This window comes from Pseudochaenichthys georgianus, chromosome 8 (assembly GCF_902827115.2).
Source record: "Pseudochaenichthys georgianus chromosome 8, fPseGeo1.2, whole genome shotgun sequence".
NCBI lineage: Eukaryota > Metazoa > Chordata > Actinopteri > Perciformes > Channichthyidae > Pseudochaenichthys > Pseudochaenichthys georgianus.
In genome coordinates this window covers 17,556,197-17,580,187 of record NC_047510.2, presented here as the reverse complement: position 1 = coordinate 17,580,187, position 23,991 = coordinate 17,556,197, and the positions used below count along the sequence as shown (strand labels likewise).

General features: G+C 40.3%; 1 protein-coding gene across 1 annotated transcript in view; it reads right to left on the bottom strand.

The window, feature by feature from the left end:
• The window catches only part of shank1 (SH3 and multiple ankyrin repeat domains 1), an 82,634-nt gene extending 60,663 nt beyond the window's left edge, over positions 1-21,971 (bottom strand). The window contains exon 1 of the mRNA XM_034089360.2: positions 21,634-21,971. The gene's annotated coding sequence lies outside the window, so the exon portion shown is untranslated. The remainder of the gene's footprint in view (positions 1-21,633) is intronic.
• Between the last annotated feature and the right edge of the window lie 2,020 nt (positions 21,972-23,991).

The window sequence follows — 23,991 nt, the reverse complement described above, 5'->3', positions numbered from 1 at the left end:
GAGCATTGATTATGAAGCAACATTTAGAAAATGAACAGGAACAACATTTAGATTGTATAAACCAAGCAAGGACAAATAAAGGATCATGATTATCACGTTGTGTCTTATTATCTCATTCTATGTTTTGCATGTCAAATCTTAATATTGGGAGTGAATCGTAACTACAGCCATACGATAAAGGGAGTGGAGCAAATAGAGACTAAAATGCATGAAGGAAAGTCAATAAAAATACAATACTTGAGCTTGGGGTGTTTTTATAAAGTTGCTACAGCTAGATGAATTGCAAGCTTCAGAAAGGTTATCAAACCTCTTTCAAATGTTACGCAAAGTTAATGATGCTTATATAAATCTGTTTCTGACCATTTAGAGGAGTGCTGGAGATATAGAAGAAAAGTGAATACGTTAAAGCCGGTTAAAGCAAACACGAGACAAAAAAAAGAGACTATACAACAAGGGAGGAGAAGAGGAGTCAAAAACCAAATTGTTTGAGGGAATTAATGAGTGAAAGAGACAAGGGCACAGAGACAGAGAAGGAGCGAGATAGAGAAAAAAGCAACGTTGGTATAGTCCTGTCAGAAAGCTGACCAACCAGAAAGACATACCAAAGGCAGATAGGATAATAAAGGGAAGTGAACAATTCATATTTTTGCATATTGCTGAGTAATCAAAGATAGGAGAAGCTAACGAGGAAGGAGAGGGGAGAGGACGAAAGGGGAAAGGAAAGGGGAAGCAGTCGGGGGGGGGGGGGGTCAGATGGAGACAAGAAGGAGGGAATAAAACGAGAGAAAAAGAAAGAAAGGCAATTAAAAATGTGCTTTAACACATGGGAGGAAAAGCACATAACATACAATGCCATGCTAAATGCTAACACATGTAAGTGAAGCATCTTAGCATGGTCTCATTCTATCATTAGAAGTGATCACAAATGATATATTGTTGGAATGTCATTAGTTTTTCAGGATTTTGTTCTTAAACAAATACAACAATGTGACCTGATGCTGGCATTAGAGATAAGGTCCCCAAAGTTATCCAAGGAAATCCTTAAGGGAGGGCTTAATGAATGTGTGTACCAAGTTTCCTGGCAATACATCCAATCGTTTATGGTTGAAAAGTAAAAATAAGAATCTGATACTGGTGGTGCTAGACAAAAAATGAGGGTACATATCCTCTGAGGACACTGAATAACTTTACCAAATGTCATGTCACTTCTTAAGATGTTTTATTCTGACCTACAAATAGCAAGCAACCTCATTCTAATGCTAAAGGAACAGTTAGACAAATGGGCACACTAATATCTGTCCAACATTTCATGTCAATCCATCCAACAATTGTCTAACTCAGGGGTGTCAAACTCAAGGCCCGGGGGCCAAATCCGGCCCGCCACTTCATTTTATGTGGCCCCACAAGAGCTTGCAAAGAATATAATCAGTTTATTATAAGGTTACGTGCCGCTTTACAGGAACACGTTGCCCATAAACTACATGTCCCACAATGCATCTCATTTTGTGAGATGTGCACGGAAGAGACTTGTAATGATTTGCCCTAGACTTCTGCTTTCAGACGTAGTTAATTATGAAGTTATTACCCTAGATAATAATCCAATGCAGAGGAAATATTGTAAAAAATAATACATTATTTTATATATGTTATATATATTTATCTATGTATATTTATATAGTCTTAAAGTTACCACCGGCCCTTTGAGTGCAACCATAATTCTAATGTGGCCCGCGATGAAATTGAGTTTGACACCCCTGGTCTAACTATTTTTCAGTCAGAACCAAATTTCAACAACGAACCAACAGACTGACAACGACATCCTTTAGATCCAGAGAAATAAGAAAGATGACACATGGTTTGAGAAAAGAGAGAGTCTGAAAGTGATAGAAAGGAGAGCGAGGATAGAAAAACACTTGAGGGATGTTATGATGAAACAGGGATGAACCAAAAGAACAATGAGAAAGGAACTGAATGTGAGAGGTAGATGTGAATCAGAGGTGTGGACTCACAGGGCTGGATGTTGGAGAGCAGAGAGGAGCAGAAGGCAGAGAGGATGAAGGTGGGGTTGAACCATGATATCACGCCAACATGTTGGTTGAAGCAGCCAGCAACCAGAGTTAGTATTGCTATTCATTGTATTGAGAAATGGCCTTTTCTTCTAGAATAGACACTGAAGCCGACCCTCATGGGCTGCTCAAACATGCCCATCCATGAGGACATTTGTTTTATGATAAGGGACTCATAAAAGCAGGCAGAAGTGTGTTTTAATGCAGGCTATAGATTTGAAGCTATTGAGTCAAACCCACCAACTCCACACATGATCTGCCTTCCAAGCAATTCATTGATTAATAAAGGAAATTAAATGATAATGACAATAATAGGTTGTTGCAGTTTTTCTTAGTTATCTATTAGGTATAATATCTTTTTGAGGATGACATTAGCTATCCTGATAGATTGCAACTGAGAAAATTAGCATGGAGTTAAGAGGCTAAATCCGAACTTTTTAGATAATCACTCATCCTCAATTAAGCTGGAACAGGTCAGGACAAAGGGAAAGATATGAGAGAGAAAGTGATCATCAGTTCCCGAGAGAAAAGTCATGACTCACACATAAAAGACCTTCATAATGACTGCTGTGTGTGTGTGTGTGTGTGTGTGTGTGTGTGTGTGTGTGTGTGTGTGTGTGTGTGTGTGTGTGTGTGTGTGTGTGTGTGTGTGTGTGTGTGTGTGTGTGTGTGTGTGTGTGTGTGTGTGTGTGTGTGTGTGTGTGTGTGTGTGTGTGTGTGTGTGTGTGTGTGTTTGTGCGTGTGTGCGTGTGTGTGTTTGTGTGTGTGTGCATGCGTGCGTGCGTGTGTGTGTGTGAGTTTATGTGTGTCTATCTATATGAGTAATCATCTCTTCCGCTTCATACTGTATCTCGCTGATATAAATCTTTGGTCGAATCATTAACACTTAGCTTAGGTTGCAAACATTTTTCTGTATTATTTCTTGTCCAGTAGCAGTGAATTCCTAGAGTCTAGTTATCAGGGTGACAGTCATACAAGATGGATTTAAGTGGAAACTATGAGTTTACTGTATTATCGGTATTTCCTACTGTTTTTTTTAGAGCTGCTAGTAAGCAGGGTTTGTTACCTATGGATAGACCAAGGCTAGCTGGTTACTGGCCACTGCCGGTAGCATTATATCGAACAGACATGAGAGTGATATTGATCTTCTCATCTACCTTCTTGCAGAGAGACTAAATAAAGCTGACACTTCAGATAGGTAGGTGGGTAGGTCAAACTATTAATGTATCCAAGGTCCTAATCTAAATATGCATGGTAAACTAAACAGAGTATAAAGGTAATTGGCATTACGATATTTAAAACTTTATTTGTTTTACTAGCATTGTGGTGTTTGAATACCTGCCCCTGCCTTTTCACATTTACAGTAAATGCATTTGTACTCTCGAAAATATCAATCAGCTTTTATTTATATCTGTTCTGTTGGCAGTGTCACTTTCAATAGTTGTTGTTGTTAAGTCTCAGATTTAAGAGACAGCAGGGTGTTATGGACCCACACAGGGCCGTTTCTTCCTATAGGCGGACTATGCAGATGCATAGGGCCCCCGCGGCCACTAGGGGGCCCCGAAGCTGAAAGTTCAGGTTCAGCCTCAATATATTTGGGGAGAATTCAAATGAGCTGTCCTTATTTGTAGACAGCCAATCCCCCTTCTGTGTTCGGTGAAGCATGATATGCTTAAAAATCAAATGTATATATAAACAGAACTAAACTGCAATGATAGCAAAGCTGAGGCATGTGTTTTTGGGGTAATAAAGTCCAAATCATCGTTGTCACCCAATGAGTGACGTCTGAGGAAGATGTCAAATGTAAATTATACATTGTTGAGAAAATGCTGCATCTCTTGCATTTATTGACGTAGAGCAGCCTTATTGTTTACCTTTTTAATATCATTTTTTGTAAGTTGCAATTGCTTGGTTTTCGTGAAATCAGCCTGTTTTCCTCTTAAAGTGTAACAGATTGATGCATCTCCACAGAACATCTTAAAGGCTTTGGAATCCCCCCATTGTAGTTATAAAAAACTGTAAAAACTAGGGCCCCCAAACAGCATCTTGCATAGGGCCCCCAAAAAGCTAGAAACGGCCCTGGACCCACAGGCTATTCTTAATTGTAATGATGTGTGTTGACATGCTGCTGTGCTGTGTATACAGATAAGTTATGTCTGAATCTTAATTGCCTATTATAAGGTCTTTGGTCATTCATAGATGCTCTTTTGGCTGTACAAATATATTAACTATACATGGTACTCAATGATTTGTTACATCTCTTCCATCAGATCTATTCTGGTGGTAACCCTGACATAAAAGCAAGGACATATTTCCACTTGCTGTTTTGGCCGTAGTAAAATATGTTAGGCAACACACTTTTAAAATACAAAATGTTAAGATATTCATGGATGGGGAAGAAGTGAGATGAGCCATTAACCTGTGGCTTAAAGGATGCAAAGCTCACGTCAGAGGGACGTGGCATGTTAAGAAAAACTGTGTGTTGGCAAGGGAACAATGAATTTGATCTATGTTTGTTAACTCAAGACATAGTTGCTAGGTGCAAATGTTATCCAAATAAATCCTGTAGCAGACAAACCCTGCTGCCGCAACTGAGCCTTTGCCGTTGTTTGCAGAAGAGGATGAGGGAAATGGGGTTATGGAGCAACAGTTCTACTTCCACTTCTCAAAAGAAGGAAAATGAGGTGACATTGTTGGGTAACTTGCCGGAGTCTTGACCTGGTTTGACTAAGCTTTAATCCCTCTATCTGCATGATGCCATCAAAAGACTAATATCCCACCAGCAGCACAGTGACATTTCACCTCGCTTTCTCTTTTTATCTTTCTCAAATACACATGTATGCGCATGTGCTCTCTCCCTCCCTCTCATCATCTCTCTCACCCTATCTGATCCACCCTCTATTTTACAGTATGTAGGGCATTGTGTGTATATAGATAGATATGTTCAGTGTCTTGGTCCCCAGGAAATGTCTCTGGGAAACTTCCAAAGAACAGATCGCCCCACTTTCGTGCCAGTAAACTGGAACGGCCAATTTCCTTTCCTCCTTGTTTGACATCTACACACAAGGCAGCACTCTGATGCCCACAATTCAACATACACCTCACCATGAAGCTGTGCATACAGATGGATAAAGGGCAATAATGTTTGTATACTTGAGCCCTCGGGTCAATTGAGCACATAAGTAATTCATGGGAACTGTACGTCACAGAAAATGCCGATCTAAACTGCAGGGACCCAGGAGGGCTAGAGCAAATGAGAATGAAGCCACGTGTTCTACGCTTGTTCTGATGTAACTATCCCTCGTGCTGTTAAACTAGGGTGAGCACCAGTGGAGGAATCTGATTTGAGTTTGAGACGAAAGGGCTGGGTGTACAACAGCGTCACTGGTGTTAGAAGCATCTGGTTTCACAGAATTAGGTCCAGGACAACTTTGAAAATGAGACCACCACATTTTGTGTCCCAGAATCCTCTTTCTGTGCACCTTACACTCACCCAACTTATTCACACAGTAATACACCCAAGACTTACACAGTGGGGATTTCAGCGTAATGCTAACGTGCTGATGCTAAGCAGGTATAATGTTTACCCAGTTCGCCATCTTAGTTTAGACTGTTAGCCTGATGACATGTTCTAGTTTTCACTCAACAAAACTTCTAGCTGATGGGATTATCATTTGTCTAGTTGGTTGTTGTTTCCTTTATCAAGAAACAAAGAACGAGACAAATGGAAATGTTGACCTGAATATATTGCTAGACATCAAGATGATTACATTTAGGATTTATCAACTGAAAGTCATGAATGTCTTTACAAACGCTTGGCCTACAAACCCATCTAGTGAAGTGACACATGTGTACTGCTGGTGGTGCTAAAAAAACTAAATATATGAGGGTTTATCTTTACGGTACCATGGATATCTGATCGAAATGTCATGGCAATCCAATCCATCCAGTAGTTGCTAAGCTTTTTCAATCTGGACCAAAGTGGTGGAAGAACAACTGTGACTTTCATAACAACATTATATATAAGTCGCTTTGGATAAAAGTGTCAGCTAAATGCAATGTAATGTAATGTAATGTAATGTAATGTAATATATGATAAAAGTCTGGCCTCCTATTTTCAAATACCCTTTTTTGAGATTACAAAGTTACCTAAACCCATATTGAAATGTAAACAGAGGTCAAAACACCACAACTGCAAAACATTTGTAAACATATTCATGCTCACAACAAATCAAAAAGCTTTCACGCTGACAATGAGCCCGAAGACATCTATCCAATTCCGCCTCTCTGATTTTTGAGCATCAAAAGAAATCATACAGTAGTACAGGAAGAGGAGACACGGACATGGTGGGGGAAAGCAATATAACAAACTCCCGGAAGGCTCTCTATATATAGACACCAGTGGATTATAGTAAAGATGTGAGTGGGTGATTGAAGACACACAAATAAATGAGTGTGTGAGCTCTTTTTAAGGGGGAAGAGCGTCCCAATAGCCAATATTCCTGTGGTTCAAAATAGTGTTTACCAAACCAACCATTACTCAACAACACAGTAACTAAGGTATTTTGTGGTTGAAATCATGTTTTCCAGACTATTAAGCTCAATGTTTGCTGAGAGCAGAGCTTGTTGAATCCCCATAAATAATAATCAGCACTAGTGGGGCTAGCTTTGTATTATGAATACAAATGACTCCAAGGTTGCTAATGTCCCTAAAGCCCGAGCATAGCTCATCTTCGTACCTATTAATCAGACAGAGGTCAGGTTGTTAACAAGGTGCTGTCACATTTTGACAGCTGATGAATTAACCACAAATAAAGAATGCTTTTTGACTGAGCAAACAAGCTAAGACTCTTATAACTTTGGCAGTTCATTTTTAACCTTAAGGCAACATTATGTAACAATTTTACCTTAAAATAACTGCTTCAAAATATGTTTTATTCTACGCTGACTTGTCATAGGGAGAATGAGTTGTCACTGTCGGTCCCACCCTTGGCGAAAACGGTTTATCTTGCACTACTAAATGAGAGGGTCATACAATCTCCTGAAAGGGGGTGAGGCTTTACTAAACTCAGTTAATTTAGGTGAACCTGGATGATATTGTGTGAAGGAAATGTATTCTGGTTGTACTCCATATATTCTGCCTTGAGCTGTGTGATTGACTTAGTTTCTTGATGAACAGAAAGCTTTACTCATTACTCAAGTAAGGCTAAACTCTAACTTTTGTTAACAATAGCTACCTTCAGCTAGCTAGTTTTTGACTTAGTTAGCCGTGCTGACGCTAGGATAGGACATTTGGACCACTCAGAGGACGAGGTTGGACGTGGAAAATGTTTCGGAATATTGTTGTAAATAGGATTGAAATAGTTGCTGATTATTTGTTCTATTGTCTGCCAATAGACTACTTGATTTTTAGACTAATCTACACGGCTCTATTACCTTGCAATAAAGCAGCCTTGTACATTTGATACCAGTCTTTCTCTGCATGCATGTAAGAGGCTGCAGTGTTTGTTGAAGTTTCTCTCTTCTCCACAGGAGAGAAAGACAGTCAATCAGCCGGGGAAACAGAGAGCTGAGATCTCATGCAAATAGCTTGCTAATTAATCAACTTTATTTGTCATCTTCACTAAATCTCAGTGGGACAACTCAGAATCTGTACTTGTTTTCAGCTAGCAGCCACATATGCTGTCTGTTTCAGAGAGCTGAGTAAAACCCTAGATCCTACAGACTCATCTCTCTTGTCTGGCTGAAGAGCAGAAGAGGTGGCTCAGCTCAGAGTGGCAGGACCCACTCAATGAGGGCCACACCGAGGGACAAGTTGGGGCTAATAGTTGGCAGCGGGTGGGGAGATCATGAATAAATAAGCCACAATGCGAGTAGCTGTAGGGAAGGAGACTGCCTGAACATACGATGGGCTGTGAAATATTAAAGGTGGATGCTGTTTCAAGGCTTCAGGCAACAAATGGGAGCCTGACCATGTGGCAACCCCCAAGTCAACACATCCTCACTCCCAGGTCGGCCTATGTTGACGTTATGTCAAGTCCCCTGTGTCGGCTTTTTCCAACGCAAGGGGGGGGGCCTTAGAGTCCATTTTCAACGCAAGGGGGGGGCCGTTAGCGTCCATTTTCAGCTTTCCGGGATGTCCATATGCTTCTATGGACGCTCATGGAAGCACGGCATTCGTTTGTGTCGGCTGCCCTTAAAGGCAATGTGAGCGTCCATTCTCATTGGATAACGGAGAATTGTACACCCGGAAGTAAGTATTCCCCTTACTGTCGATTGATTTTACAGTGATATCTGCACTACTCATCGACTAAAAAACACCAGATTATCCTTGTTAATTACACAACATTGATTGGTTTAAATTGTGTGCAATGCTTTTGTATTTTCCCCCTTCGATTCGGAGAAACAAATATTTTTTCGGAGTAAAGGATGGCAGAAGACACTACACTACCCAGAATCCCCAGCTATCGTTTGGACTACACCATGTGCTCTGTTTGACAAACCCGTGATCTTCAAATTTCTCCCTGCAGAAAAAAAAAACATGGCCGAACTTCGTTTTATTCTCGGTGTAAAATGCCTATTTTAAAGTTAGTTTGGCCATTAACATGCGTTTTGATGTCATTTGAGTTGTTATTTCAGATTATGTGTGCAGTGGATATACATGATCTTTAGTTTGCTAGTTATTACGAAGATTACTTCAGGAAATTGCGTCCATAACGTTTTCATTGTTACCAAGGTGGTTGCTAGGGACGCTGCTATCGATATTATTTCTGTTATGTTGTGTAACTGTTTAATGGTGTTATCTTTATTGCTACCCCCTTCCCCGTCAATGTATAGTGTTGGTCCACAGCGCAAACATATTAGTTTAACAAAATCCGCATCTAAAGATAGCCTACGTTATTTTCCCCTGTGCAATTCCAGTCTCACATCTCAGAGCACATCGTCATTAACAAATACCGGAAACAGACCGAAAACATTTAAAAAAAATAAAAAAATACTTTATTCCGAGTGTGCTTGCTTTTCTCTTTGAAAGTTATCACATACCGGCATTGTAATACATGGTTCGGCTGCATTAAATATTACATATCTGCCGTAGTTCTGTATTTATAGAGCCCTGATGAGAAGACTTCTAGACAAACTGAAAACGTGACGTGGATCATAAATATATCAGCCATTAAACAACATCTTACATTTCTTTTCACACAATACGTCTCCTTGCACTATCAACACTAATTTGGCTCACTTTTATATTTGATCCAATTGGTAGATAGGCTGTATTTACACCATAAAGGTGCACAGCCGATATAAAGGGACACCTAGTGGTTAAAGCATGTTATTGAATTTCATTATTTTTATTATTAGATATTAATAGGATCCCTATAAAGTATATTCATTACTCGTTATTCTCTACTAATAGCTAATTAAAGACTGTATATAATGACTATTTTGCACATCCCCTTCAAGATTTCAAGATTTTCTAAGGTTTATTGACATATCATATAGGCCACAACTATAGTGTAGTTATGCATTGAATGAAAAACTTGGGTCGCAGGTTCCTCAATAGTGCATTACAAGACATCTATCAATATTTGTGCATACCTCCAGCAATGTTAACTATGTTGAAGCACTTATTTTAACTGATATTATACATAATGTATTATACTCTTATAAGATGTATGTAGATATTTCATCTCCGGCCTTGTCAGGTATTGAACAATCAATAAATAAAGAACACAGAATTGTTAAATATAAAACACAGAATTTGTGTGATTATACTAAATGATTTACAAATAAACACCACTGCATATTTAACTGTTACACATGCTGATGTAACGCAAATGTTCCAACTTGGGATCAATAAAGTATATCTTATCTTAAGCTGATCGATGGCTACTGCCATATTTGCAAAATGTGCCTCTGAACCTTGACAAGTGCATGTTTCAGGCTTATCAATTAATGTAATGTAATGTAATGTTATCACAGGGGTCACAAACATAAGACCAGCTGTTAAATAAAGCTCTTCTGACCTTAGCTGGCATGTGTGTATATATATTAATGCTGCCCATTATGGGCACAAGCAATTTTCACCCATTTATTAATTATATGTTTTAAATGTGAGTGTTTCCTATCCCCTAAACCTCCAGGGATGTACACAGTGTAATACTGGCAACTTCTTATTATGGGAAATACGAAAACGTCTTTTAACACTACAACTCCCAGTAGAGACGTGCCATAGAGAACATGTTGCGAAACAGAATAGCCTGCATGTGTAGTTCTGGGGACGGGGTGGGGGAGGGGGGGACGCGGTGGACCCGTTCAAATCCAGTTTTGGACAGTCTGCCGTGGTTCCATCCCATTTCAAGTGCTGTTCGAGGCTCAGCGTAACCCTCGGAGCACACTCTCCAATCACAGAGCTTGAGGACTATCACATGGTGTAGTCCAAACGATAGCTGGGGATTCTGGGTAGTGTAGTGTCTTCTGCCATCCTTTACTCCGAAAAAATATTTGTTTCTCCAAATCAAAGGGGGAAAATACAAAAGCATTGCACACAATTTAAACCAATCAATGTTGTGTAATTAACAAGGATAATCTGGTGTTTTTTAGTCAATGAGTAGTGCAGATATCACTGTAAAATCAATCGACAGTAAGGGGAATACTTACGTCCGGGTGTACAATTCTCCGTTATCCAATGAGAATGGACGCTCACATTGCCTTTAAGGGCAGTCGACACAAACGAATGCCGTGCTTCCATGAGCGTCCATAGAAGCATATGGACATCCCGGAAAGCTGAAAATGGACGCTAAGGGCCCCCCCCTTGCGTTGAAAATGGACGCTAAGGCCCCCCCCCTTGCGTTGAAAATGGACGCTAAGGCCCCCCTCCTTGCGTTGGAAAAAGCCGACACAGGGGACTTGACATAACGTCAACATAGGCCGACCTGGGAGAGAGGATGTGTTGCCCAAGTCGTCCCTTTTTGTTTTCTATGGACATACAGGAGACCAGTGAGACTTCACATGTCTCAGTAGTTCAAATTCACAAGAGCCGGCTGGACTGTTTAGCTTCTCTGTTCAGAACATCCTCTGAAGACTGTCAGAAAGAGTCAGCAGAGTCAGCGCAGCAATGGAAGTTTTGATCTCAACACTCTGGGAGTTTACCGAAGCTGGGATTTGAGATGAGCAAGCAGCTCTGACATACAAATGCAAGTTTTTATTGTTGTTGGTATTAAACGCCATTAACCAGGAGACACGATGAGAGCTCTGATTCAAATCCACTCAAATTGTCTAACAATAAGGTGTAAGGAGCAGGGAGCCAAAAGTGGTGAAAAGCTGTCATTGTTTGAGAAAGCCTTGTTTGACCGACTGAAGGAAGGTTTTTATAGCTCCCTGCGGTGAGGCAGCGGCTGAATCATCATTTTTTCCGTGAGGGCCTGTGCTTCCTCTTTTCAAGGCTTGGAATTGAAAATCTATTTCCTCAGACAGATACAGAATCCCAAATACGCTTCTTCCTGCCACTTTTTCTTTGCCATTCTTTGGGATGGGATTCTACCATCTAACATTACAAGTTAGCAGCGATGTGCAGTCAGGGGAGGCAGAGCCTCACCTGTCATACTCCAATGTAACGGGAAAACAACTAAAGAAAAACTAAATAGTAATAATAATAAAATGTCTCCACTGATCTGTGTTGTAAGTGTGATTTCTGTATGATTCCAATCGCTTTTTATAGTCAAAATCAGCAAATTGGCCGAGCTCCGCTACAACTACATGGGAGTGATGAGGAGTGAGGCAGGGACGAGCTCTGCCTCACGTAAACCCACAGTAACTGGCTGGAGCGCGGGCACTAATGTAGCGCGGGCACTTATTTTGTGAGCGCGCTCAAGCCAGTTACTGTGGGGTGAGGTGAGGCACAGATGAGCTCTGCCTCACCTCAGAATGCATCACCCCACAGAAACTGTCTGGAAAGCGGGCCCTAAGCGCATGCCTGTTACCATCTCACTGTATGTCACCAATGTAATGTTTGTAGATCCCTTTATTACATGTGTCCTCGCCATCCATAGTCTCTAAATAATTTATTTCACGTATTTAGGCCCGCTGGTCTCATCATACAATGGCAATGAAAAAAGCACCAGGAGAGGCAGCCATAACCTCTGCCGCACTGAAGGGGGCGCACGTGAGCCCACAGGTTCTTGTTGCTACTGTAATTCTACGCAGAGAAGGTAGACGCAAACAACAAGCTAGACTTTTGAAACTAGAGGAAGATAAGGAGGACTTTTACAAAAATGTAATGGAGATTGTTGTCCAGAAGGATAGCATGGACTTCATCTTCAAGTCAAGGTAAGACCACAATTGTAATCAACATGGGATCTTACTAAGAAAGAACAATCCAATATATAGATTTTGGGTATCCTTTTGTTGAACAGTCTGTTTAAAATGAATCGAAGCATCAGACTAAAAAAGCTTTTGAAAATAACCGAACATTTCGATTATGGTCAAAATATAATATTTGTAAACCTGACTCTGAAAGAGTCAGTGCCTCACCAGCCATGAACCTCACCACACGTCACTGCAAGTTAGTTATTTGTCATGACTGAGTTAAGCATAAAACACTTTATTACATTTAAGAGGGAAATATCGGTAATTTGACCCTGTCCGTTAAATGTATTTGGAAGCTGACTACACAGTATATTATTTTTCTACGTTATTATAATATATATAATATCAAATTGATTCAAAATATGAATGGTTGAATACAGTATCTTAACTTTCATTTGTTGTATTTAAATAATTTTTTAGGATTAAACTATTGAGGATTAATCAGTATATATAAAGAAGTGCAATCTACGGTACATATTTACAAGCAATTTACACAAGCTTCAGTAATAACAATTCTATAACACAATGCATTTGTATAATACAACACCATCAAAGAAGCCGTTTAGAGAGCCTACTTAAATTGGACCTATCATGCTATATTTGAAACATATATTGTAGGGCCATACCTATATAAAACATGTCTGTGAAGTTTTCTTTTCAAAATACCACACAGATCATGCATTTTAGCCATGCCTCATTTCGCTCGAGTGGCGAAGTCCCTCCCCTTCCGGTGGACCTCCATGGGACCTTATTTCGGAAGAATTATGTATTGAAGTCAATGGAGAGAGAAAGATTATCTTTCGATCCCGTTTGAATTGTGCCACGAATTACACATATGATGTTTGTCAATTTAAAAGATAATTTTGCAAGTAAAACTGTGAAGTAACACATTTGTTGTGTGAAACGCTCAATGAACTACATCTCTGGTCTCGCAGAACAACACACCTCACAAAGATGGCCGTCACTACTGTCTTGTCAACAAAAGGATTGACTACCCTCACTATCACCACAATGAAACACGTCCAGAAGAATGTCATGCAAAGCTGCCTGCCTGCCTTCCTTTGATTCTCTCTGAACTGCTTGGTCTTTTTAGTGTTTAATGTCAACCATTTGTGCAGATAGCATGAAGTAGAAAAGATTGGCGATCGCCGATGCTAGCGTTATGACTACTATTCTTACTGTTTAACATGTTGGGTTACTTAATGTTACTTCATATTAAGGCTAATACAAATGACACGGCTATAATGCTAACTAACGTGCTAGCTACTAGCTAGGTAGCTAACTTGATCCAGCCACTCCTGGTCCTTTCATCAAACGGGAAGCGAAATAACGAGCAAGACCCATTGCTGGTATGATAACAACCTGGTGCTAAGCACACAGGCATCTTGTTAAAGTTATCTTATCAGCGCCATATAGATAGATTATATCTATATGGCGCTGATCTTAGCTACCTCTTAGTGGAGGAAAACAATTATGACATCACTTACTCACTCTTGGATTAGTAGTCTTTCTAGTTGCGTATATTTCATAGTCTTATATTTCAACAGTTTTACGACAAACTGACTTTTTTGACATGGAAATATTTTTTTAAGATTGACAGACATCATATGTGTAATTCATGGCACAATTCAAACGGGATCGAAAGATACGTTTTCTCTCTCCATTGACTTCAATACATTATTTTTCCAAAATAATGTTCCATGGACCGGAAGTAGATGGGCGTGACTTCGCCACTCTATTTGCTCTTTTCCAGCCCTGTTTTTGCAAGGGCTGATTCTGCTTTTGTGGCAGACTACAGCGCCACTTACAGGCCTGGCATATGTACTACAGCGTCTCCAGTGCTTTCGAGCTGTCTCTCATTCCCCTGATAGGTGGAGAGTTGCCCATATAGGCGGAGCACCCCTTTTCTGACGTCAGAAAAATTCAAATAATAATCAGCACCGTTGCAGCCCCGTTTTTAGAGATTTGGGTATGGAGGAAAAGAGAGAGGGTTGTGTTTTCTGACACTTGGTGAGTTCCTTGACACACCGGGGACACATATTCATGTATAAAAGACGTACAAAAGTTCATTTTGCATGATAGGTCCCCTTTAAAGTATATTTTGCTGATTATACCTCTGTATTTTTACTTACTCCACGACAGAGGAAACCACATTCATCACGAGACAGAACAGCTGTTGTTGCATGATATCACTGTTCTTTATTTCCCTAAATCCTGACTCTGTTAAAAACAGTAAATGAACCTCCTTGTCCTTCTATTTCAATAATCCACTGAGACTTGGATGCATTTGATGTGTGACTGTCATCTGTGTTTCTTGTTATCTGCATTGTAAGTGACAGATAAGTAACAAAGAAGCCGAGGAGCCTCAGCCAAACGACTGCCAGCCACAGATTCCATCAGACTTCACAAACTCTAACCACAGAGGGAAAGCCATCACACACTTACTGTATTAATCCAAGCTATATGTAGGCCAATCATTACGGCTTCCCATCAAATGTTTCCTATAGGCAACTTCTTCTTTGCCCCTATCAATGATTTCCTCTATTTCTAGCTTGTTTCTCTTTCTCTTCTAACTTGGACTGACAATCTCAACATACTTTGGATCATCAGCAGCAACATGTATGATGTATTTTGTTCAGAAGTATCCACATTGTACGTCTTATTATGCTATAGTGAATGTGAATATTTCTTTTCACATTTCAACATCAGATCCATGTCTGTCCACAACTGACTATCATAAGGACACTGACACTGATATACAGGCAAATTGGCAGGATGTACAGTTTTTTATATATCATCACCATTCACACTGCCACGGCTCCTATCCACTGTTACTATAAATACAACCAGCTGTGCTTCCATTATTAATGCAGCAATACGGCCAAACCATCCCTGGCCCAAACACTGCAGATTCATCATCTCCCATAAACTTTAAAACACCCACTGCTGCCTACTGCTGATGCAAACTGACACACATAAACAGGCAGAAAAGGTGCATGCTCACACACCAACACACTCTTCTTTCATGACAAGTTCACTGGTGGAGGAGGAGGCCGTCAGAGAGGGAGAATCAGCATGAAAACCAAAAATAACGCATTTCATTTTGATGACAGATCAGTTACTGTTTGAAAAACATTGCAAAATGGATGCAGGGGGCTGTAGCTCAGTGTAGGGGAATAAAATGAGGCTCTATTCCTATTTGCTGAGAAACTGTAACACATAGAGATGTAATACTGTTATGTTAAGAGGTGGCAGAGAGAATAATAGACAGAGAGCTCATAAACTGTTTTTGTAATGCCAAAGCTAATCACAACATTCAAAAATGTAGAGTCAAAAGTTAAACCACCCATATTGCATTTTCCATCAGCTGCATCTGTTTCCAGACAAGATTTAGTCTCTGTCGAAAAACAAACAGATGCAGCTCAACACCTTTCAATCACAAATTGCAAACTGACTCCAATTTGAACAAGCACCAAGCCATTAGCAGTGACAGTATCATCAGCAGAAATCTCAACAACACCACTGCTATGGACAACTTGAACTGCTGCCTAAAATATCATTAAACTATCCAAAATCCTAATGTTTATTAAATCAAGACAAAGAGGCTTAGATTTTCAAGGAGCTTGATTAATATATTTATAAAAGTGAAGTATGTATTTGATAAGATACTGTACTTATCAAAACAAATTATGATTGAAATGATTTTACACATTTCTCTCTTTGGTTCAATCAAATAAGCCTCTCACAGATAAAATAGTTTAAAAATACTTGGATATTCATTGAACACTGCTCAAAAATCGTATCAGACTGTCTTTCTTTCAAAGATTATGGGAATAATAGTGAAGATCAATAAGAATTTCGAGCAAAATACATGAAAGTGTTAGTATATTTAAAACATATGTATAACAATTGTATGGTCACAAAAAAATGTAATTGCAGTTTTTTGTTACAAAGCAAATAAATTATTGCATCTCAAATACTAATTCCATTAAATCATTCATTGTGTGTTAAAGTAACAAAAACAATTCTAGATCAAATTAATAGCCAACCGCATCTAGAGTTGCCAAACCGTAGATTTCTAAGATGTAAAACCACCTGAAAGCTGAACCACCTGATCAGTGCTTTCAAGTAAGTAGACCACATCTACTGACTTTCCCATAGGACCTGAATGCAGCATTACATCCTACACAAACACACACACTAATCAAACCCCACCCAGCACATCTCCACTCCCGCCATATATATATGTCTGCCGCTGCTAAATATAGCAACCCCGCTGTGATGATGCTGCGGTGACTGTGGAGAACTCTAAATAACCCCCCTCTCTGCTTCTCAATGGCGCAATTACCCGTAATAGATTAAGTGCATTCAGGATGCATGGAGGAGTCTGGCCAAAGCCCTGCACTGTGCATGACCTAATGAAGAAGTGGCTAGTATGGCTATGCAAATGTGCCATGTGTTGAGTAAGCAGCCATAGCGTATTAACAGGGTTGCCAACTTTGGGTACCTGGCTGGAGTGAGATTTTGATATCATGGGTTTAATTACACATAGGCCTATACGCACTAAATTACTGCTATCGTGTAAGCAGCGGGACCTTAGCATATATATAGGATATATACAAACAAATACACAATATTGGACACAGAAATGGCACAAAGTTTCATTCACTAATGAAAGTCAAACACATGTTTGTTTCCACTGTTTTATTGTGTGCCTGTCGCGATAAGCAATTAATTGACTGATCGTACGATAAATAAAAATGAACTCGATAAATTGCCATTTACATGAGGATGTGACTAGCAGTTTGAAAGGATGTACTTGAATTATTATTATATATTATCATTATGTCAGCGGTCTAAAATGGTCATACAACGGTGCCGACAATTATTATCGTTTACCGCAATCATTTCCGGGAAAATGTATCCAACAAAGTGAATTATCTTGAGAGGCCTATACATGAAACACACACACACAGACAAATCTACAGACTTACTCCAAACTGCCAAATATATTAATTAACACACTCTCACTCTCATATACTCTTTGACTCTATTTTGGCCTAGTTAGTAGAACAATAAGCAGCAGACTTTTACTTTTTTATCATTTCTACTGGATCTTAGATCTGCGCATGCACAATACCGGTCGGGGATTGACCAACCGGCTCCGGCTCCCACTCGCTCCCACTGCTCTGCTGTCTGCTAATGTTGTTAAGTGGTGGGGGCGGGGAGGGAGCGGATGGACAGCTTGAGCAGCTGTCAACTCAACATTGTAAATAACCAACCAAAAACGATAACCGGTTCATCTTGTTTTTGGGTGAGAATAGTTTGGGCAGCGTGAGAGTTTGCAACCCTGGTATTAACTAATGGGGAAAAGGACTTAGAAAACGTGAGGCAACCCGGGCTGTGTGAACACTCAAGTTATCAAAAAAAGTAAACGTGTTCCAACATATAAAATGTAACTCCTCAGTTAGCATGTTCATTCAAAGCTACATCCCACATGCTACCAGCTAGCTAGCAAAAACTAGCATAAGGAAAGTTTTAACAAGTTATCACTTAGTACTTTGGGCTAATACCTGTTTGTGAGCAGAGACATTACAATTAAAACATAAAAATATATACTTTTATTATTACAACTTACTTCTAAGCATGTTATCCCTTGGCTCAGGTGGTGCAGTAGTGTGGGTTGCACATGTGACTGGAGAGTGCGCTGCACCCTTCAGATTTGTTCTAACCTTTTCCAATTCATATATTAATATAAATACAATTGCTGGGATATGTATTATAACCTTGGCCTTTATTTATTTTTCAAACATTAAAAAGTACATAAAATTGTAACATGACAGATCTGTGTTGCTTTTTGCATATCTGCAAACATATACATATTGATCTTTGAGCCCTATCAAACCATATGGCTGGCTTTCCAAGATTGGATTTGCTTTAATTGACCAATTGTGTTAAACATAATTTGAACTAAAGAACAATTAGCATCTACAGACAATATCAGACTGTCCAAACAGAAGACATTACAGGATTAATGACATTTTCTAAGTAATTATCCCTTACAGATAACCTGATGAGTGATATGACCTCGACTAACATTTAGCAGTTCAAACACTCATTCAAACACTTTTAAGAAACACTTTATATTAAAGGAAATGGTCATCACTTTTGTAAAGCAAGGCAGGTAAAGACAAATGTACTGATAGTAATGGGCCTCTGTCTACCAAACTCCTTGACAGCCTATTAATACTAGACAGAACCATCACTCAGGAATGATGAAACAATCAGGGTGCAATGACTGATAGAGATGGAGACAGAGCTACTCAATAAAAGTTAGGTGGAAAGAGTTACGACAGAAAATAGGAGAAACAAGAGAGGACAACGCTGAAGTAGGACAGAGCGCACGGGAGGCCCATCTGTCCCAGATCAGTCGTCTCCTGCCGGCAAGAGAGGGAGAACTAAAGAGTGAAATAAGAGAGAAAGAGGGAGAGAGTAAACGAGATGGCTAAATCTGGAGTTTTGATCTACATCCTCCTCTGAGCAACGTAGCAAATGTTAAAAAAGGAAGTGAGGATTCACTCCCTGCACATACCAGAGGAGAGATTAAAAAGTAAATACACGCTAAACCTAAAAAAAGGCTCTTGATAAGTTGAACACAGGGATGTGCAGTTTAAAAGAAACAGCATTGACCTCATTTCTCTTCCTCTACGACCCCTGTGGAAGAGGTTTCAGAATAAATATGGCTTGATAAATATTCCAATTATTCCACTCAATCATCATGTATTTTCATAAGGCTTTTTTGCCATCTTTCATACAAGTAAGCCATGTTGTGGTTAACAATCACCTTTTTCCCAAGCTTTGTAGAATCAAATGAATCCCAACATCAGGATTGCCTCGGGTGTAAATGCTAACTGTATGCTGTGTGTTCTGTGTGTGAAGTAGAACTTAAATGTGGCGTTCCAAAACACTGTCAAACAAGAATGAATCAAAAGTACTTCAGTTTATGGGGGATGTTTATGATGGTTGGTAAATTATGACTGTTAGCTTGACCTTAATTCACTCTGTGCCAACTTACCTCTGAAGTACAAACAAGATGACCGCTATAATTAACATTCAACGGCTTCTGCATCAGTCTATGAAATCAGATCAACTCGGCTTCAACTGGCCAAATGAATTGAGCTCCCAGATAGTCCAAATAACAGATCAGCTAAACTGGGCCGCACCTCTGAACCTCATAAGACTACAGACTACAACTTCAGACACTGTATACATCTGACCAGCCGAAGGACTAGCAACATGAACAGCTGGATGTCATACGAGATTGACAGTGAAGGTTGCCTTTTGATGGAGCAAACAGCAAGACATAAAGTGGTGTTAATAGATTATCGCTGGACTCCAATTCAACATTCCTGTTAACTCTTTCTCACCAGAAGTGTGTTCAAGAAATGAATATAATGCTGTCCAAGTCAGATGGTGAAAATGATATGGCTACCTGATTGCCTGTTGCAAAGAACAAGGTGGGGATAACTAGGTAAAGAAACACAACATAAACTATTTACTACAACACAATAGAAAAAGAAAGTTAGACAAGAGGAGAATAAATGTTTTGTGTATGAATGAAGCACAACTTAAACGGATCGGCAGAGCTTATGTTAGGGTGAAGCAACTGCTTGACATCAGTATGTGATGTGTGTTTGAAGCCCCACTCAAAGTAAAGAGTGCAGTGTGTGTTGCACACGGTTGCACACCAGAGATTAACAGAATAATCAGTACACATCATCCAAATAACACTTTTATACATCAATACACACTATATGCTTCTTGAAATCCACTGTTAATTAACTTGTCATTGTTATAAATTGTCTGTGTGGAGTGTGATGTTTGCTGTCTTTGCTGATAATCAGCTCTGCCGTCCTCCACCTCTGTCCTATATGTCCCTGAGTCGACACATCACTTAGAGCATGAATAGTATGTGCAATGCATGTGTGAGTTACTATGAATGTGTGGGCGAGTTGCCCACCATATGCTATTGTCTAAGTCTTTGTGAAACCAAAACTGAGCACACAAAGCCTCAAACAACAAGTTGTTTGCAATTTAACTTTCAATACTTCTACATTATGCTGAAATCCACCTTACAGCTCTTGGCAACATTCTGCAGTACAGAAGAAGGGGTAATTATGTGTGTCCTGTAAGTGACCTGCCATCACCTTCCTATGGGCTATATCCAATAGAGACAAAGGCGTCTATAGATAGAATAACGTCAAGTACAGAGATAATGATAAGGACCAACCAAACACATGTTTCCTGCTGGCAGGATGACCCTTTTTTGTGAGGCAGTGGCTCAAGTGAAAGGACAGTAGTTTGAACATTAGCTATACAACTCCTCTGCTAATGCATGGCAACACTTATTATATCTGTACCTGAGTGCATTATTTCCCACAATTCTAATGCTAAGGCACACCTGTGTCCGTGTTCATCCATGCATACCCTGCTTTTCACGCTACAGTCAATATGTCAGGGTAGCATAAGTGAGAGTTACTGTGGGATTGTATGCACAGTAAATCCCAGCATGTCTCATACATCTACCTACAGCATATCTCTCTTTTTGGGGGGATTAGCTAAATGTTCACATTTAAACTTGACTATGCCTTGTGTACAAATATGTGTATCCTTCCACGGATGCATCCTCCTTTTTATTTTCCCACGTTTTCTCTTGTCCCCTCTTCTTGTGCCTCCATGTAAAGCTGGAAGGGAGTATTCATCTGCTGGCATCATTGAGTAATCCACTGTCAAACATTGTTTGTTTCCTCTTTTCTGTGCATCCTTTCAGCGCATCCATTACAGCTGTCTTGTCTTTCTCATGTCATTTTTTTCATTCTGTTTATTTTGTGCAACTACTGTATATCTTAAATTAAAGCCATGTGATAGAGAAGTTCATGTGTTACATCAATGCAGTCAACTTGATGTAACGTGCAACCCCCTCCCTACCCTTGCTGCACGCACACGCGCACACACACACACACACACACACACACACACACACACACACACACACACCCTTGGATTCCAACACTATCGCTCCACAAACATGAAATCGTATTCTCTTCTGCTTTGCCATGCACCCCCCCGCCTCCATCTCCGTGCATGTCTCCTTGAGACAGAATAAAAGAAATGCAGAAAAGACAGAAAACATTCTTACTGTCTTCTACAATCCCAGAAGAAATACAGAAATGCCTCCTCGGGAAAAAGGGACACAAGTAGAAAAGAGAGAAGGGGGAGCCCAGCGGTTGCCAGTTGCAAAGGAGTAAGGAGTGAGGAGGGGCGAGCAGGAAGATGATGAAGACTGGATAAAGGGGAAAAACGAAAAGATAATCACTGCTGCAAGAATGGAGACCCTCCTCCTCCTCCACAGCCGCCTCAAGGAATTACAAGGAGCCCGGCGTGCTGCTGTACGCTGAGGGATGGAGCATTATCCTCGCTCCCAGCTCGTCCTCCAGCAGCAACAGCAGCTCTGTAGTAACACTTCTCTCCACTCGGTCCGGCAATCTCCCCATCCCTCACTCGCTATCCTCCCCTCCACCCTCCACCCTCCCTTCAGCATGTTCAGAGTCCCATCTCTCTCTCTCTCTCTCTCTCTCTCTCTCTTTCTCATTGTACTGTTTGGTTGGTTGCTCTCTCTCACCTCCCTCCCATACCTCTCTCTCTCTCTTCCCCCCCCCCCTCCTCCCTCCATCTCTCTCCCCTCAATCATTACCCGGATACAGGGCATACCCCTCCCACCCTTTATCTCTCTCTCCCTCTCTGTCTTTGATGTTGTGGAGTCTCTTAGCTGTGAAAAACTGTTTATTTTTTCCTTCTCACAGAAAGCAACATAGAACAAAGTGGGATCCACCCAACAGTGCAGTGATACACATATCACACACACATACAAGAGTATCCAATAACTAGCATGCAATATCAACAACAAAACCACAGACGTCAATTAGCGACATGTCTCTCTTTTAAATGGATGCTTTCCATAATCCAACCATTATTTCCAAACATACAGAGCAGCACAAATTGCAGCAGTGCAGCCAATGTGTATTTTCTCTTTCACACACGCACAGAAATATGAATTAGAAATGAAAGAGATGTGTATAAGAGGATGAGGGAAGCCACTGCTGCAATGCTTATTACCATAGAGGGGTGTGAGGGAGGAGAGGTGTGTGGGTGGGTGGAGAGGGAGCTTTCTACAGGCGAGCTGAACTGAATAGCAAGTAGAAATCAACTCCATTATACCAATCAGTGATGAGTGAAGCATGTCAAACTTGCCTCATGGCTTTAATGAGCAAACACCTCTTTAATTGGTGGGGATGAGTAGGAGTGGTTGGGGGTGGCGGTCCTAATGGTTGTGTATATAGTCACAATGATCAGATGCTTCTCAGCAGTAAGATCTCCCTCTTGTTGCTGAGGGTGATACCTTTAAAGACTGTGCTGGCCTGCTTGGCACTTGGTCAATCTGAGGCCCTTGTGAATGTTCAAGTGAGATCCCAGACCTGCCAAAAAAAATCTCCTACATAGATTTCCCCAGCGCAAAAAACTGCTCTCTTTACAGATGATGTTCACGCTACATGTCAGATGTTGATGAATATCACTGGATAAGAATCCACGGATTAATGTAAGAGGCAAGGTTTCTCACAACAGGCTGTTCCACACTGTTACATTATGGAAAACAGGATTTGTATACAGTACTATGAAAAATGGCATCTCCAACACAAACATGTTTGGATTTGTTTTCCCTGTCTCGGAGTACATTCTGATAAGGACTTTATATCAATCTTGTATAGTTTCTTGTGCATTCAAAAAGCTGCAGTCTGTGCTTCAACTCAACGGTGATAGTGACAGTCAAACTCTGACCTCAGCTCTTGCTCAGTGCTAATAATAAACATCACCATCCTTCAATAAACGTTATCTGATTAACATTTCATCCATTAACTCAAAGCATAACATTTGGAAACGGATGAGAATGAGATGTAACCTTTATAGCGGGGGCTGTCCACCTCTTCCCTCAATCATGACTCATACGGAGCACACTTTTTCTCACAGTATTAAAAGCATTACACCATCTGATCCATTGGTTCTTTAAATATGTTTGTATTGATTAGTCAGCCTGCATCCTCCATCACTGCTGCTTTGACTAATTGAGTCGTTATGTATCGAAGGGGTTTCTTACACAGATTTTGTAGATCATGCTCAAGCAGTTCCAACAGTATTAATTGGATGAAAGTAAGCAAGCTGTAAGCTTAAAAAGGGTTGCTGGGCTCCATCAAAATCACACAAGCAACTGTAGTTTGTACAAGGAGCCAGGGGAGTTGCCTTAATAGCAGACAGTCAGACTTAATAAAGAAAGATGGCCATAATGATGATAACAGCAATATTCCTGCTTGTGCAGCTGACATATTTATTCAGCCCCCCCCCCAACCCACACAGGGTTTTGTTGGCCTCATAATTTACACTAATGCACTGACACCTCAGCCAGTCATTTGGACATCCTGCAACCTGTCACCTGGGAAATAAT